Source organism: Sminthopsis crassicaudata, chromosome 5, assembly GCF_048593235.1.
Source record: "Sminthopsis crassicaudata isolate SCR6 chromosome 5, ASM4859323v1, whole genome shotgun sequence".
Taxonomy (NCBI): domain Eukaryota; kingdom Metazoa; phylum Chordata; class Mammalia; order Dasyuromorphia; family Dasyuridae; genus Sminthopsis; species Sminthopsis crassicaudata.
This window is the reverse complement of record NC_133621.1, coordinates 199,395,922-199,412,984: the sequence shown is the minus strand read 5'-3', so window position 1 is coordinate 199,412,984 and position 17,063 is coordinate 199,395,922. Positions and strand designations below refer to the sequence as shown.

The 17,063-nt window shown below is 33.4% G+C and overlaps 1 protein-coding gene across 1 annotated transcript in view; it reads right to left on the bottom strand.

Moving 5' to 3' along the window:
• PEX26 (peroxisomal biogenesis factor 26) overlaps positions 1-17,063 on the bottom strand; it is a 40,910-nt gene that overhangs the window by 9,051 nt on the left and 14,796 nt on the right. Inside the window, exon 7 of the transcript XR_012482156.1 lies at positions 10,672-10,779. The gene's annotated coding sequence lies outside the window, so the exon portion shown is untranslated. The remainder of the gene's footprint in view (positions 1-10,671; positions 10,780-17,063) is intronic.

The following is a 17,063-nucleotide window of genomic DNA, read 5'->3' as shown; positions in this document are numbered from 1 at the left end:
AAGAAGGAAAGAAGGGAGGAAGGAAGGAAGGAAGGGAAGAAGGAAGGAAGGGAGGAAGGAAGGAAGGAAGGAAGGGAAGAAAGGAAGGAAGGAAGGAAGGAAGGAAGGAAGGAAGGAAGGAAGGAAGGAAGGAAGGAAGGAAGGAAGGAAGGAAGGAAGGAAGGAAGGAAGGAAGGAAGGAAGGAGGGAGGGAGGGAGGGAGGGAAGGAGGGAAGGAAGGAAGGAAGGAAGGAAGGAAGGAAGGAAGGAAGGAAGGAAGGAAGGAAGGAAGGAAGGAAGGAAGGAAGGAAGGAAGGAAGGAAGGAAGGAAGGAAGGAAGGAGGGAAGGAAGGGAGGGAGGAAGGAAGGAACGAAGGAACGAAGGAACGAAGGAAGGAGAGAGGGAGAGAGGGAGGAAAGAGGATATTTAAGGCACTTATCAGGTGTCAGGTACTGTACGCTTTGCAGATATCATCTCATTTGATCTCACAACAACTCTGTGAGATGGTTGCTATTAATTATCACCATTTAGAGCTGAAGAAACTGAGGCAGAAAGTATTTAAGTGACCACACAGATAGTATCTGAAGCTGGATTCTCCTTTGGGTCATAGCAGGCACATACACACACACCTCAACAACTAAAGACTGAGACATTATCCCCCACACTTCAAAAGCAGAGTCCAACCTTATTAAAAGGAAACAGCCAAGAAATAGGTCATTTAAAAAAAAAAAAAAAAGAGTAAACAACTGAGTAAACAACAGAGATAGTTACTATGGTTATAAAGAAGATCAGAGTTCAAACTCTAGAAAGAGACAATGAAATCAAAACAGCTATTCTTAAAGCTTTAAATAAAAATGTAAAATGGTCACAAATCCCAAAAAGGTTCTTGGAAACCTTTAAGAGAACTTTAAAAGGCAAGAGTCTGAAGGATAATTAGGGGAGAAAACGAGTAATGCAAGAAATGCAAGAAAAATTATGAAAAGAAAATGAACCAATTGGAAAAAAAGATCCAAAATTATATGGAATAAAATAACTCCTTTAAAATTAGAATTGGGCAAGGGGCAGGTAATGACTTCACAAGATATCAAGAAATAACATAATAAAATCAAAAGAATGAAAAAACAGAAGAGAATATAAAATGTCTCATTAGAAAAACAGATCAAGAGAGATAACTCAAGAATTATTGAAACTACATGAAAGTCATAATTTTTAAAAAGAGTCTAGAAATTATTAAGATTTCCCTAAGTTTTAAACTAGAGGTGTTGATCCAGCAGTGTTTCTACTGGGCTTATATCCCAAAGAGATCATAAAAGAAGGAAAGAGACTCACATGTGCAAAAATATTTGTGGCTTTCTTTTTTTGTAGTGGCAAGAAACTAGAGAATAACTGAATAAATTATGGTATATGAATGTTATGTAATATATTTGTTCTATAATAATCAGTAAGATGATTTCAGAGAGACTTGGAGAGTGAAGTGAGCAGAACCAGGAGATCATTGTACATGGCAACCAGAAGATTATACAATGATCAACTCTGATGGACGTGGCTCTTTTCAACAATAAGATGATTCAGGCCAGTTCCAATGATCTTGTGATGAAGAGAGCCATCTGCATCCAGAAAGAGGACAGTGGGAACTGAGTGTGGATCACAACATAGAATTTTCACTTCATTTGTTGTTGTTTGCTTGAATTTTATTTTCTTATTTTTTTTAATTTGATTTTTCTCATGCAGGAAGAAAACTGTATAAATATGTATGCATATATAAGTTTTATCATATATTTTTACCATGTTTAACATATATTGGATTACTTACCATCTGGGGGGTGGGGAGAGGAGAGAAATTGGAACACAAGGTTTTGGAAGGGTGAATGTTGAAAAATTATGCATGCAAATGTTTTGAAAATAAAAAGTTTTGATTAAAAAAAAACTAGAGGGTAAAATAGAAATTGAAAAGAAAATTCACTAATCACCTTCTGAAATAGACAAATTAAAACTGACAAGAACATTATAGCTAAGTTTCAAAGTTCCCACGTCAAGAAGAAAATATTACAAGAAACTAGAAAGAAACACTTTAAAATTTTGGAGTTGCAGTCAGGACAATGCAAGATTTAGCAGCTTCTACATTAAAAGACGAAAGGGCATGGAATGTGATATTCCAAAGAGCAAAGGAGTTAGATTTGCAATCAAGAATAACCTTATAGCAAAGCTGGGTGTAATACTACAAGGAGAAAAATTGATATTTAATGAATTAAAGGATTTGCATTCTTGAAGAAAAGATCAGAACTGAACAGAAAATTTGACTTCTAAGAATCAAAAGAAACTTAAGTGAACATGACAGACTAATTAAAAGGGATTTAATAAGTATATGATTTACTTCTTCTGTGAGAAAATATTTTGTAACTTAAGAATGTTATAATTGTGAGAGTAGTTTGAAAGAGTACATATAGCTAGAAGATTTGGTGTTGACTTGATTATGATGGGATGATCCTAAAAAAAATAAATTATTTAGGGAAAGGTAAAATGAAGCAAATTATCTCATATAAAAGAGGCATGAATGGAAGAAATGTTAATATAATGAGAAGGAGGGAAAGAGGGGGCAGATAATATAGGAACCTTATTTTCATTGGAACTGGATTAAAGAGAAAATAATATATACATCTAGTACGAAATAAAAGTAACATGGTATATGTGTGTGTATATATATATATATATACACACACATACACAGTGTGGTATGAGCAAGGAGATAGAATAAAGGAAGGGCTCTTAGAAGTTCTTAGAATTAAAATTAGAAAGCAAATTATGGAAGCAATGGTCAGAAGTAAATTAGATTTCTAAGGAGGAATAGGTTAAAAAGACAGAAGGATATAAACAGTGAGAGAAAATAGGATGAAGGGAAATATGCAACTAGTAATTATACCTTTGAATTTAAATTGTATGAATTCACCCATAAAATGGAAAAGGATAGCAAAATTAATCAAAAACCAGAACCCAACAATGTTATTTTTTATTTTTTTTTTTTTTAATGAGAGACACATATAGAATAAAAAGTAAAGGGCTGGAGCAGAATTTATTATTCTTCAGCTGATATTTAAAAAAAGGGTAACAATCATTATCTCACACAAAGGTAAATCTAAAATAGATTTAATTAAAAGAAATAAACAGAAAAACTACATTATGTTAAAAAGCTACCATGAATAATGAAGCAATAGCAACATTAAACATTTGTGCCAAATATTATAGCATCCAAATTTTTAAAAGAAGAGGTAAATGAATTATGGGTGGAAATAGGTAGTATATTTATAATAATGGTAGACTTCAACCTTTTCCTCTCAAAATTAGATGACTTTAGCTAAAAACTAAAGAAGGTAGATAAAGGAGATTAAGAGAATCTTAGATAAGCTAGATAGATCTGGAGAGAACTGAATGGGAATAAAAAGGAACACACCTTTTCTCAATGATATCTGGCACCTTTACAAAAATTAACCACATTTTAGGGCATAAAATTTTTTTAATTTAAATGCAGAAAAGCAAAAATATTGATTGCATCCTTTTCAGAGCAAAATGTAATGAAAATTACTTTTGAGAAAGGATCATTGAAATACAAATTAAGATTTAGTTAGAAATTAAATAACCTAATCTTAAAGAATAAGTGGGTTAAAGAACAAATCATAGAAATAATAATTTTATATAAGAAAATGATCATGTTGCAACAACATACCAAAGCTTGTGGGATGCAGCAAAAGCAATAATCAGGGGAAATTTTATACCTCATTTTAAATGTTTTCATCAAAAACAGAGAGAAAGAAAAGATCAATGAATTGGTATGCAATTCAAAAAACTAGATGAAAAAAACAAATTAAAAATCCTCAATTAAATACCAAATTGAAAATCCTAAAAATCAAAGGGGAGATTAACAAAATGGATTGTAAGAAAGCCACTTTAATTAAATAATAAAACTAGGAGTTGGGTTTCGGAAAAATCAAAAATATACACAAACCATTGCTTAATATATTTTTAAAAGAAGAAAAAATCAAATTACTAAGAGCAAAAATGAAAAGGGTAAGTATACCACTTTTTATTTTATTTTTTATTAATTTTATAATTATAACTTTTTTTTGACACTACATATGAATGGGTAATTTTTTACAACATTATCCCTTGCACTCATTTCTATTCCGAATTTTCCCTCCTTTCCTTCACCCCTTCCCCTAGATGGCAGGCAGTCCCATACATGTAAAATATGTTATAGTATATCCTAGATACAATATATGTGTGCAGAATCGAATTTCTTGTTGCACAGGAAGAATTGGATTCAGAAGGTAAAAATAATCTGGGAAGAAAAACAAAAATGCAAACAGTTTACATTCATTTCCCAGTGTTCCTTCTCTGGGTGTAGCTGATTCTGTCCATCAATTGGAACTGAATTAGATCTTATCTTTGTTGAAGATATCCACTTCCATCAGAATACATCCTCACATAGTATTGTTGAAGTGTATAATGATCTCCTGGTTCTGCTCATTTCACTCAGCATAAGTTCACGTAAGTCTCTCCAAGCCCCTCAGTATTTATCCTGCTGGTCATTTCTTACAGAACAATAATATTCCATAACATTCATATACCATAATTTACCCAACCATTCTCCAATTGATGGGCATCCATTCATTTTCCAGTTTCTTGCCACTACAAAAAGGGCTGCCACAAACATTCTTGCACATATAGGTCCCTTTCCCTGCTTTAAGATCTCTTTGGGATATAAGCCCAGTACTGCTGGATTAAAGGGTATGTACAGTTTGATAACATTTGGGCATAATTCCAGATTGCTCTCCAGAATGGTTGGATTCATTCACAACTCCACCAACAATGCATCAGTGTCCCAGTTTTCCCACATCCCCTCCAACATTCATCATTATTTTTTCCTGTCATCTTAGCCAATCTGACAGGTGTGTAGTGGTATGTCAGAGTTGTCTTAATTTGTATTTCTCTGACCAATAGTGATTTGGAACATTGTTTCATATGAATGGAAATAGTTTCAATTTCATCATCTGAAAATTGTCTATTCATATCCTTTGACCATTTATCAATTGGAGAATGGCTTGATTTCTTATAAATTAGAGTCAGTTCTCTATATATTTTAGAAATGAGGCCTTTATCAGAACCTTTAACTGTAAAAATGTTTTCCCAGTTTGTTTCTTCCCCTCTAATCTTGTTTGCATTAGTTTTGTTTGTACAAAAGCTTTTTAATTTGATGCAATCAAAATTTTCTATTTTATGATCAATAATGATCTCTAGTTCTCCTTTGGTCACAAATTCCTTCCTCCTCCACAAGTCTGAGGGGTAAACTATCCTATGTTCCTCTAATTTATTTAAGATCTCATTCTTTATGCCTAAATCATGGACCCATTTTGAGGTTATCTTGGTATGTGGTGTTAAGTGCGGATCCATGCCTAATTTTTGTCATACTAATTTCCAGTTTTCCCAGCAGTTTTTGTCAAATAATGAATTCTTATCCCAAAAGTTGGGATTTTGGGTTTGTCAAACACTGGATTGCTACAGTTGTTCACTATTTTGTCCTGTGACAAACCTATTCCACTGATCAACTAGTCTATTTCTTAGCCAATACCAAATGGTTTTGGTGACTGCTGCTTTATAATATAGTTTTAGATCAGGTACAGCTAGGCCACCTTCATTTGATTTTTTTTTCCATTAATTCCTTTGAAATTCTCGACCTTTTGTTCTTCCATATGAATTTTGTTATTATTTTTTCTAGGTCATTAAAATAGTTTCTTGGGAGTCTGATTAGTAATAGCACTGAATAAATAGATTAGTTTAAGGAGTATTATCATCTTCATTATATTCACTCAACCTATCCAAGAGCACTTAATGTCTTTCCAATTATTTAAATCTGACTTAATTTTTGTGGCAAGTGTTCTGTAATTTTGCTCATATAATTCCTGATTTTTCTTTGATAGATGGATTCCCAAATATTTTATACTCTTGACAGTTGTTTTGAATGGAATTTCTCTTTGTATCTCTTGCTGTTGCATTTTGTTGGTGATGTATAAAAATGCTGAGGATTTATGTGTATTTATTTTATATCCTGCAACTTTGCTAAAGTTGTGGATTATTTCTAATGGGGTTCTCTAAGTATACCATCATATCATCTGCAAAGAGTGATAGTTTAGTTTCCTCATTACCTACTCTAATTCCTTTAATCTCTTTCTCCACTCTTATTGCCGAGGCTAGCGTTTCTAGCACAATATTGAATAGTAATGGTGATAGTGGGCAACCTTGTTTCACTCCTGATCTTACCGGGAAAGGTTCCAGTTTATCTCCATTACATATTATGCTTACTGATGGTCTTAAATATATGCTCCTGACTATTTTAAGGAATAGTCCATTTATTCCTCCATTTATTCCTATATTCTCAAGTGTCTTTAGTAGCAATGGATGTTGGATTTTATCAAATGCTTTTTCTGTATCTACTGAGATGATCATATGGTTCTTGTTAATTTTATTGTTAATATGGTCAATTATACTAATAGTTTTCCTAATATTAAACCAGCCCTGCATTCCTGGTATAAATCCTATTTGATCATGGTGTATTATACTGGGGATGATTTTCTGTAGTCTTTTTGCTAATATCTTATTTAAGATTTTAGCATCAATATTCATTAAGGAGATTGGTGTATAGTTTTCTTTCTCAGTTTTCAACCTAGAGTAAATAACCATTAAGGAAAATGTAAATAAAGCAATTGTTAGAGATTATTTTGCCCCGTTAGATGCCCATAGATTTAACAATTTAAGTGAAATGGAAGAATACTTATAAAAATATAAACTGCTCAAAGGAAATAGAATATCTAAATAAGCCCATTTTAGAAAAAACAAATTGAATAGGCCACAAATGAGTTTCCTAAGAAAAAAAAAGCATCAGGACCAGATTTATTTATAAATAATTTTCTACCAAACATTTAAAGATCAACTCATTCTGATATTAAATAAATTATCTGGAATAATAGGCAAAGGAAAGCTACCAAACTCCTTTCATGAAACAAATGTGACACTGATACCTAAACCAGAAAGAGCAAAAATAGAAAAATTATTATTTCATTAATGTATATTGATATAAAAGTTCTAAATAAAATACTAGATAAGAGACTACAACAATATATCACAAAAATTATACACTGAGACCAAATGGAACTTATACCAGGAATACAGGATGGTTTACCATAAGGAAAATAATTGACATAATTGATTATTTTAATTACAAAAGTGACAAAAATCAAAAGATAATAGCAAATTGATGAAGAAAAAGCTTTTGACAAAATACAACACTTATTCCTACTGAAACACTTGAAAGCAGGTGTAAATGAATTTTTTCCTTAAAATGATAAGCAGCACCTACCTAAAATCATTAGCAAGTATTATATGGAGTGGACATAAGGTAGCAGCCTTCCCAATAAGATTGGGAGTGAAACAATTATTACCAATAATATTCAATATTATATTAGAAATACTAGCAATAAATGAGGAAATAAAACTATCACTCTTTGCAGATCATATAATCTAAGTAGAGAATCCTAGAAAATTAATTAATGAAAATAGTAAACTTAGCAAAGTTGCAGGATATAAAATAAACCCACATAAATCACTAGCATTTCTATGTTTTACCAGCAAAGTCCACCTACCAAGAGATAAAAAGAGAAATTTCATTTAGGATAACTGTAAACTATATAAAATATTTGGGAGTCTGACAAGACAAACTCACGAACTGGATGAATACAATTACAGAACACTTTTCATACAAATAAAGTCAGATCTAAACAATCAGAAAAATACTCTCTGCTCTGCACTTTCTAGCTAAGATTAGAAGGAAAACAGAAAATTGTTGGGAGTTGGGGGAAGGAATTTTTATAGATAGTTTTTACTCAAAGGTCTTATATCACAAATATAAAGAGAACTTTGTCAAACTTTTTTTTTTAGAGAACTGATGCAATAAATTTTATTGTTTACACAGTGGTGGATTGCAGACAAAGTGCAGACAATGTGGAAAATGGCAACACATTTAAAATTTTCACAAATGGTACAAGAATTCCAGTGGTTCAGCATTTTAAAATTTAACATTTAAAAAAAAGAAAAAAAGAAAAGAAACAAAGCAATAATAGAAAAATTCAAATATCCAGATTGGTTTTTTTGTTTGTTAGTTGTTTGGTTGGGTTTTGGTTTTTGTTTTTGTTTTTGTTTTTTGCAGTCCAATGCAATACAACTTTTGAAGAAAAGTTTGGTTTGAATGCAACTTTTTAATGTCCAATGTTCAAAATACTTTGTCAAATTTTTAACAAAATAAATCATTCACCAATTGATAAATGCTCAAAGGATATAAACAGGCAGTTTGGGGTAGAAGAATCAAAGTTATATATAATCATATTAAAAAATTATCTAAACCATTTTTGATTAGAGAAATGCATATTAAAACAACTTTGAGTTACCATCAAACCACACATATCATATTGGTTAAAATTTTGATAGAAGGAGGAAATGACAAATGGAGGGAATATGGAGAAATTAGGACTCAAATTGTTGGTAGAAATGTGATCTAACTATTTCAAAGAACAATCTGGAATTATGCCCAACAAATTATAAAACTGTGTGTATCTTTTGAATCATAAATACCACTCTTAGGTCTATTTCCTAAGGGTGATCAGAGAAAAAGGAAAAGAGTCTATTTGCAGTGGCAAAAAACTGGAAATTGAGGGAATGCCTACTTGTTGGGGAATGGCTAACAAGTTGTGGTATAACTTTGTGATGACATACATACTATGTTGTGATAATGACGAACAAGTTGATTTTAGAAAAATATGGAAAGACTAGCATGAAATAATGAAGATTAAAATGAGCAGAACCAAAAGAATATTCTATACAGTAATAGCTATATTGTTTAAAGAATAGATGTAAATACTAAGCTATGCTGAGTATTATAAACACTTAAATCAACTACAAAGGCCTATCAAGGAAGATACTATCCACCTCCAAAGAAAGAATTGATAAATAGAAGTATGCATAGTAAGATCTTACACAAATATATATTTGTATATGTGTGTGTTTATAAATGTATATCTGTGTCAAATTGTGGCCTTCTCTGGTACAGAGGGAAGGAGAAAGATAGTTCAGTACTTAAAATGTAACAAAAATAAATAAATAGAATTAAATTTTTAAAATGTTTTATAAAAAAACAACCCAACACTTTATGAAGTCATATGATTACAATGACCAACCATAATTCCAGAAGACCAATGATGAATCAGGATACCCACCTCTTGATAGACTCAAGATACAAAATGAAAATTAGATTTTTGGACATAAATAATGTAAAAAAAAATTGGGGGTGGCTCTGCATATTTTTATAAGAGCTTTATATTTATTTTTTTTTCAACTGAAGATGGAAAAGAGAAAAAACAAATGTTTATTAATTGAAAAAAAAATTTCTTCTTCCCAATTTTCTCATTTGTAAAATTTCCCTCAGAGTTGTTAAATAAGCTAACATTTATAAAACACTTTGTAAGCATAAAACATTGCATAAACACGAACTATTATTTCCTCCTATACTCCTTCAAGACTAATTTAAGCAATGATACTGCTTTCAGAATTCAGTGTAAATCTGATGTTCCATTCCTGCTATTCACACTTTCCTACTTCTGTATTCCTTTCCTTTTTGATATTTGAAATTTAATTTGATTTAATAATTATCTAATAATTGACTATTATATTTAGGGCACTGTGCTTTGAATATAGGAAATATATAAATACATTAGTTTGATGATTTCCCCTGTCAACTTTGCCTTGGTTGAATGTCCACCCATCCTGCTATTTTGATTACATCTTGAACATTTCAGTCTACTCCTCTTCTCAAGCAGTTTCAGTAAAAACAAAAAACAACCCAACAAAAACTAAACAAATAGCTTAAAGACCATGTAAATGTATAGACAAATCTGCCACTTGCTGTCTGGTTGCAAGGTGATATTGCAGAGATACCTATAATTAAATCCCCTAATAAAGTTTGCACTGATCATCCTGGCTTTGGGAGCTCATTCTTCAAAAAATTGTGCATCACAAGCAGATGCAATTGGGACCACTTCAGTATCCCTATCTGGAACGGTCCATCTACCTTAGCCATCCTATTTTCTTAAGGGCAAGTTCCTTCCAAGGCCACAATTTTGGAAAGGGGCCCAGGACCAACAAACCTTATTCTCCTTTCTACTTTTTCCAAACATCAATCCCATCCTCTCCCATTTATTCCTCTCATCTCTTGACAGTTGGAATTGGTGGGAAAGAAATGATGGGGCTAGGGGACAACGGTGAATTCAACTTTGTACACACTGAGATGAATGAAGCTAGTAGAAAACACACCAATGGAGATACTGTGTACAATTAGAAATAAGATTTAGAGCACATCCTCCCAAAAAGAAATACAATTAGAAATATAAAAAGAAATACAATTAGAGATCAAGTGAGAGATCCTACAGCTATATCTACAAGATTAAAGGTGACTTGAAGCATAGATATAATTAGAGAACTTTAGTTAGAGGCCCAGGGAGAAATCTGGACAGAAGTAAAAATAGGACAAAGTAAGGTCATCCAGAATAAGAACTCAGCCTTAGCCTCTGTGACCACCTCCAGCATACACTCACCTTGTGGACAGCAGAGAAGACATGGTTCATGATGCTTGAAGTTTGACGGGTCTCACTCCCCCAATCCTAGGCATCTGTACTTTGCCTAAGGGTAGGCACTCTAAAGTCCTGGAAATATAAATAATATTTGTATATGTAGTTGTGTGTATGCTCTCTCTCCCAGTAGACTGTGAACTATTTGGGAACAGGAACTATCTTTTTGCCTTTCTTTGTATCCCCAATACTTAATACAGTGCTCAACATATAGTAGGTGCTTAATAAATGCTTGACTAATTGACTGACTGAAATAGAAATACAAAGATTGGCCCTGCTTACAAGGAGCTTACATTCTAAAGCAGGAAGGCAAAATAAAAGTGGAAGCTGAAGTGGGTGGGGGGAAAAGTACCTGTTTGAGAGAGAAGTTAAAAGAAAAAGATATCCTGGACCCTGGGCAAGTCATTTAACCCCAATTGCCACACAAACAAAAAAAAAGATAAAAAAATTTAGGCTAGCTAGATGGTGCAGTGGATAGAATGAATGCTGGCTCTAAAGTCAGGAAGACCTGAGTTCAAATCCAACCTCAGACACTTAATACTTCTTAGTTGTGTGACCCTAGACAAGTCACTTAATCCCAACTGCCTCAGGGAAAAAAAAAAAAATTTATATATACATATCCTGGGAATCAGGAACAGAGTCTGCAGAATGATGAGATGAATGAACATTTTGCTGGGTCTGACAGGAAAGTTGTTAATATCCAGTGTAATATTAACTTCTGTCAAAAACCCATATTATCAGTAAGAAAGTCCCTTCCCTCTAAACAATCCTAGAAATGTCAAAATTCTAGTAATGTTGAGGGCTTTGCTCTCAGTTAGATCCCCACCCTGGAACCTTACCTTGTAAATAAAGCCAGTTTCAGCCAGATCAGCTGCCAAAGTGGGTGCTAATGTCCTTGCCCCCCCCTCCCAATTGGGATTTATGGTGAGTTAGATCACAAAGAATTAAAAAAACAAACAGAATTGCGCGGGTTTCCTTGGCTGGATTGCCAAGGGCTGCTGGGGTCTCATGACATGCCTCCCTACTTAATATGAGTCCCTACCCCTTTCCTCCTAAAAATATAAAAAACCTTTTTTTTTTGGTTAAGTTTCCCAGTGGGAAAGCCATATATTGACATGAGAGACTCAGGCCTCATAAGCTTGAAGTCTTGTTATTGCATTTAAAGATACCTTATTCCTCCATTTATGAATTTGATTTATTTCAGAACTTAATAAGGCCCTGAAAAAGGGAGGTTCCAGAGGGACAGGCTAATCTGAGGAAGCGATGGATGGGAAAGAGCTCTTCCAGGGTGTGAAAAAAGTTACTGGTGAGGTAGATGGTAGTTAAAGTAACTTCCAGGGTGACAAGGCTACCTCACAAGATTGGTATAAAGATCAAATTAGCTAAAATCTGTAAAAATGCTTTGCAAATTTTAAAGAAATATCTAATAGTTACTGTCAGGAGCTGTTCCAATTGAAGAATGAAGGATTAAACATGGATGGCCTAGACCATCCTTTAAAATGAAAGTCTGAAAAATAAAATATAATAAAATGGACTGACATCAAAACCATCTAGTACCAACTAAGAAACAGAGCAATGGATCAGTGGAACAAGTTAGATGCATAAGACACAACAGTCAGTGACTATAGAAATCTACTGTTTGATAAATCCAAAGAATCAAGCTTCTGGGATAAGAACTCACTATTTGACAAAAACTACTGGGAAAACAGAAAAATAATATGGCAGAAACCAGACAGAGACCGATATCTCACACCCTATACCAAGATAAGATAGAAATGGGCTCTTCATTTAGACATAAAAGATATTTCATAGTATAAGCAAATTAGGAGAACAAGGGATAGTTTATCAATCAGATCTTTGAAGAAGGGAGAAATTTATGCCAAAGAAGAACTAGAAACTCTTAAAAGTCTAGACTTTACTTCTCTAAAACTGGATGATTTTAAGTACATTAAATTAAAAGGGTTTTATACAAACAAAACCAATGCAGCCAAGTTTATAGCCAGTGTTTTTCATAAAGGCTTCATTTCTAAAATATATAGAGAATGGAGTCAAATTCATAAGAATACAAATTATTCCCCAACTGAGAAATGGTCAAAGGTGGCAAGGAATTAGAAATTGAGGGGCTACCCATCAGTTGGGGAATGCTTGAATAAGTTATGGTATGCAAAGATAATGGAATACTCTTATAGCTCTAAGAAATGAATAGGCTCATGTGGGAAAGACTTGGAAAGACTCACATGAACTGATGTTGAGTAAAGTGAGAAGAACCAAGAAAACACTGACACACTAATAGCAAGACTATATGATCAACTATGATAGATATTTTAGATAAAAAATGCCATCCACACCCAGAGAAAGAATTATGTGGTTCAAATAATGATATTTTCACTTTTTGTTGTTGTTTTATTGTGGGGTTTTTGTGTTTTTCTTTTTGTTCTGATTTTACTTCTCCAACTCATGTGGACTCATGTGAAAATGTTAAAAATTGATTGTACATGTATGACCCATAATAGTTTACTTGTTGTCTCAGGGAGGAAGGAGGTAAGAGAGAGAGAGGGGAAAAAAAAAAAAAAGGAACTCAAAATCTTATAAGAATAAATACTGAAAACCATCTTTACTTAGAATTGGAAAAATAATATGCCATTAAAATTTTAAATTAAAAATCAAAAAATAAAATGAAGGACTGACTAGTTGGAGGCATAGAACTGGAGGTTGTGCAAAAATGTATCAGCTCTTTTTGTGGTGGCAAAGAACTGGAAAATAAGTAGATGCCCATCAACTAAGGAATGGTTGAATAAGTTGTGGTATATGAAAGGATCAGAATATTATTGTTGTATAAAAAAAAATAATCATGCACAAGCTGATTTTAGAAAGACCTGAAAAAGATTTACCAACTGATGCTGAGCAAAACAAGTAGAACCAGGAATACATTGTCCACAATAACAAGAAGACTGTGCTATGATCAACTATGAAAGACTTGGTTTTTCTCAGTGGTTCAGGGATCCAAGGCAATTCCAATAAACTTTGGATAGAAAACACCATCTGCATCCAGAGAGAGAGAACTATGGAGAATGAATGTAAATCAACACATGCCATGCTCACTTTTCTTTTTCTTTTGTGGTTATTCTCTTTTTTTCTGATTTTTCTCTCCCAACAAGATGCATTAAAAAAAATGTGTTTTTAAAAAAATAATATATATGCATAACCAGAAAAAAATAAAATAATAATAATAATAAAAGGAATAGAGGTAGAAGCTCTTCCAGAATAAGAAGGCCCTCTTGAATTGGACAAGTTACTTAGAAAGAAGACAGTAGATCTGTTCATCTGACTGAACTTATATCCCTCCTGTCCAGCAATTAAACATCTTTGAACAACCCATGGGGAAGAAGTGGTCCCCCTCTAAATTACACCTGTAAGACTAAATCCCTCTAGATAAATTCCAGTGTCTGCCTTGACTCACCTTAGCTCAACTTCTACTTTAAAGCATTCACAATAGATGAACTCTGAGAGTGGATCTTTGTGGCAAAAAGAGGCAGTAGTGAAAAAGAGTTTATTAGGTGGAAAACACAGAAAAGTGCTCAATCATGAAAATAAGAGATAAAGAATATGTGTGGTCAACAATATCAGTGCTACCAATGCCTCTAAAGAGGGGAAAGGAGGATTATCTGAAAACTCAAAGGATGCACAGCCAATAAAATGGCCAGGGCAGGAAGGAGGTTTCAACATTAAGTGCTGGCCAAAGATAGCTGACTCAGCAGAATGTTCATACTGGAGGGAGTATTCATTCATACTGCAGAAAAATTATATACCATGTAGGAGGACTGGGATCAAATAATTCCAGATGGAGGAGTTTGAAATGTATTTTGTAATGAATAGAGACCCACTCAAAATTTTAAGAATAATATATATATATATATATATATATATATATATATATATATATATAATGGCTTCAATTTTTTATTTAAAAAATTATTGTTGATAACTTGTTTTGAAATTACCTTCATTTGGGGAGGGAAAATTGGAACACAAGGTTTTGCAAGGCCTAATGTTAAAGAACTGTCCATGTATATGTTTTGAAAAATAAAAAGCTTTAATAAAAATAAATAAGAAATTGCTTTCATTCATTTGTAAAAATGTGTATAGAAGAATTGCACATTTTTGTTTAGCATATATTGGATTACTTGCCATCTTGGGGAGGAAGTAAGGGAAGGGAGGGAAAAAATTTAGAACACAAGATTTTGCAAGGGTGAATGTTGAAAATTATCCATGTATTTCAAAATATTGAAAATAAAAAGTTTTAATATAAAAGGGGGAAAAAAAGAAATTACCTTTATTTCTGAATATAACCCTCTCTCTTCTGTTATACAGTATATTGTTTCATGTACCATAGCTTTTGTCACGTATTTGCAACATTTTCTGCCTCTACAAAGGGAGAGGTACATTTTCTTATCTTTTCTCCAGAATCATGCTTAGTCATTATAATTACATAGCATTTAATATTAAAAAATGTTTTAAGATACAAACTGCTCTGACCTAATATCTGGTAGACTCAGGGTTTCCAATCATAAAGACTCCTGAGTATTTTTAAACTTAATGCTTTACTTATGTTACCTTTTTTTCTGGATTCTAATATCTACAATAGCTGGTATTCTACTGGCTCAACTTTAAAAAGGTCCTGGAATTGATGTACGCACAAGAAACTACCTTTTAAAAAACTACCAATGGGACTTTCCCTTAATTGACCCTTTTTTGCAAAAATATTTTGCTTTTCAACCAAGTCTACAATCATGCTTTAATACAGTGTCACTGCTCAGCTCAATAAATTCAACAAGGAAACGTTCTTTTCAAATGTAGACTCCAGGAGAAAGACAATCTAAGCCCTAGCTGGTTTTACTTGCGGACCCAGTAGCAGCTATATTTGTACTTCATACACTTCTCCCACCTTCATAACATACACAATGACACGTGGAAATGAGAAAGTCTTCTGGAGAACAAGACCTCGTCTTGGGTAACCTTTTAAAATTAGAAATGGGTCATAAAATCCACAAACTTGCGAGAACCCTGGCTCCTGATGACAGAGTAAACTGTCCCCTGACAGATCACAGAACACTACAAAGAATGCCAAGTGCTAGAGTAACATGATATCTCTCCATTTCTTCCCTGATTTCTTTTCCTTCCCCCATCAGCATGTGCTTTTTCAAGTGCATGAAGGGAATTACAGTCTCAAAATTGTACAGCACTTAAAGGTTCAACCAATCACTGAAATATTCCCATTACCAGCCTGACAGGTGGCCATCCAGTTTCTCTGAAGACCTCTAGAAATGGGAAGCCCTACTTTGGGACAGTTCTAATTGTTAGGAAGCATTTCCTTCAAGAGAGTTGAAATCTATCTCTGCAATTTTTACCTATTTCTCTGAGATTTTCCTCTGTGGCCAAACAGGCTAAATCAAATAGGTAGGCAAATTATTAAATGGCCTCCCTTACTTCCACCCCCCAAATCTTCTCTTTTCCAGCCTTAAATACCTCCAAGTTCCTACAAATGATTCTTATCCAGCATGATTTCCAGTTTTCTCACCATTCTGGTTGTCTTCCTCTGGACAGATACTGCAATTTATTAGTGTTATTACAGTTGAACCCAAAGATCCAGATGTGGTCTGACCCAGGGCAGAGGACAGAACTCTCACCTACATCATTCTGAACACAGCCTCAATAGCATTTGCTTTTTTTGGCTACCATTTCACTGTTGACACCTGTAAAGCTTGGCAGTCAACGAAACTCCCCAGAACTTTTACACATTAACTGTTATCTATGTCAATCTTGCTTTTGCAGGTTGATTTTTTTGGAACTTTAAAAGTCAAAAGAGCTTCCTTTTTGCCATTATTAAATGTCACCTACCTAGATTCAGCCCATACAAGATCTTTTTGAGTCCCCAACATTCATTCAATGTTGACTAAATTGAATTATTTGAGCAAATGATACCTGCTCACAGTAGTAGAAATGGTTGAAAGGAGTGCATCTTTCAACATTAAAAGGCTCTAATTGCCTATTTTGCCTAACCCATTCTTCTGTCTCACCTCCAAAAGCTCTAAAACTTACATATAAAATAAAGGTATCACAAAACTTTTGAATATAAATGTGAGGCAGATTACATGATGTGGAATGGCTTAAACTTTCAGGTAGGACAGAGAGGTAGTGCAGTGGGTAATGTTAAGGCATAGGGTGCAAAGGACCCGAGTTCAAATTCAGACTCAGGTAATGGGCTGTGTCATTCTGGGCAAGTCACTTAACCCCAAATGCAATTTTTCATTTAAAATGAGCTGGTGAAACCCCAAACAGGGTCACAAAGAGTCAGAAAT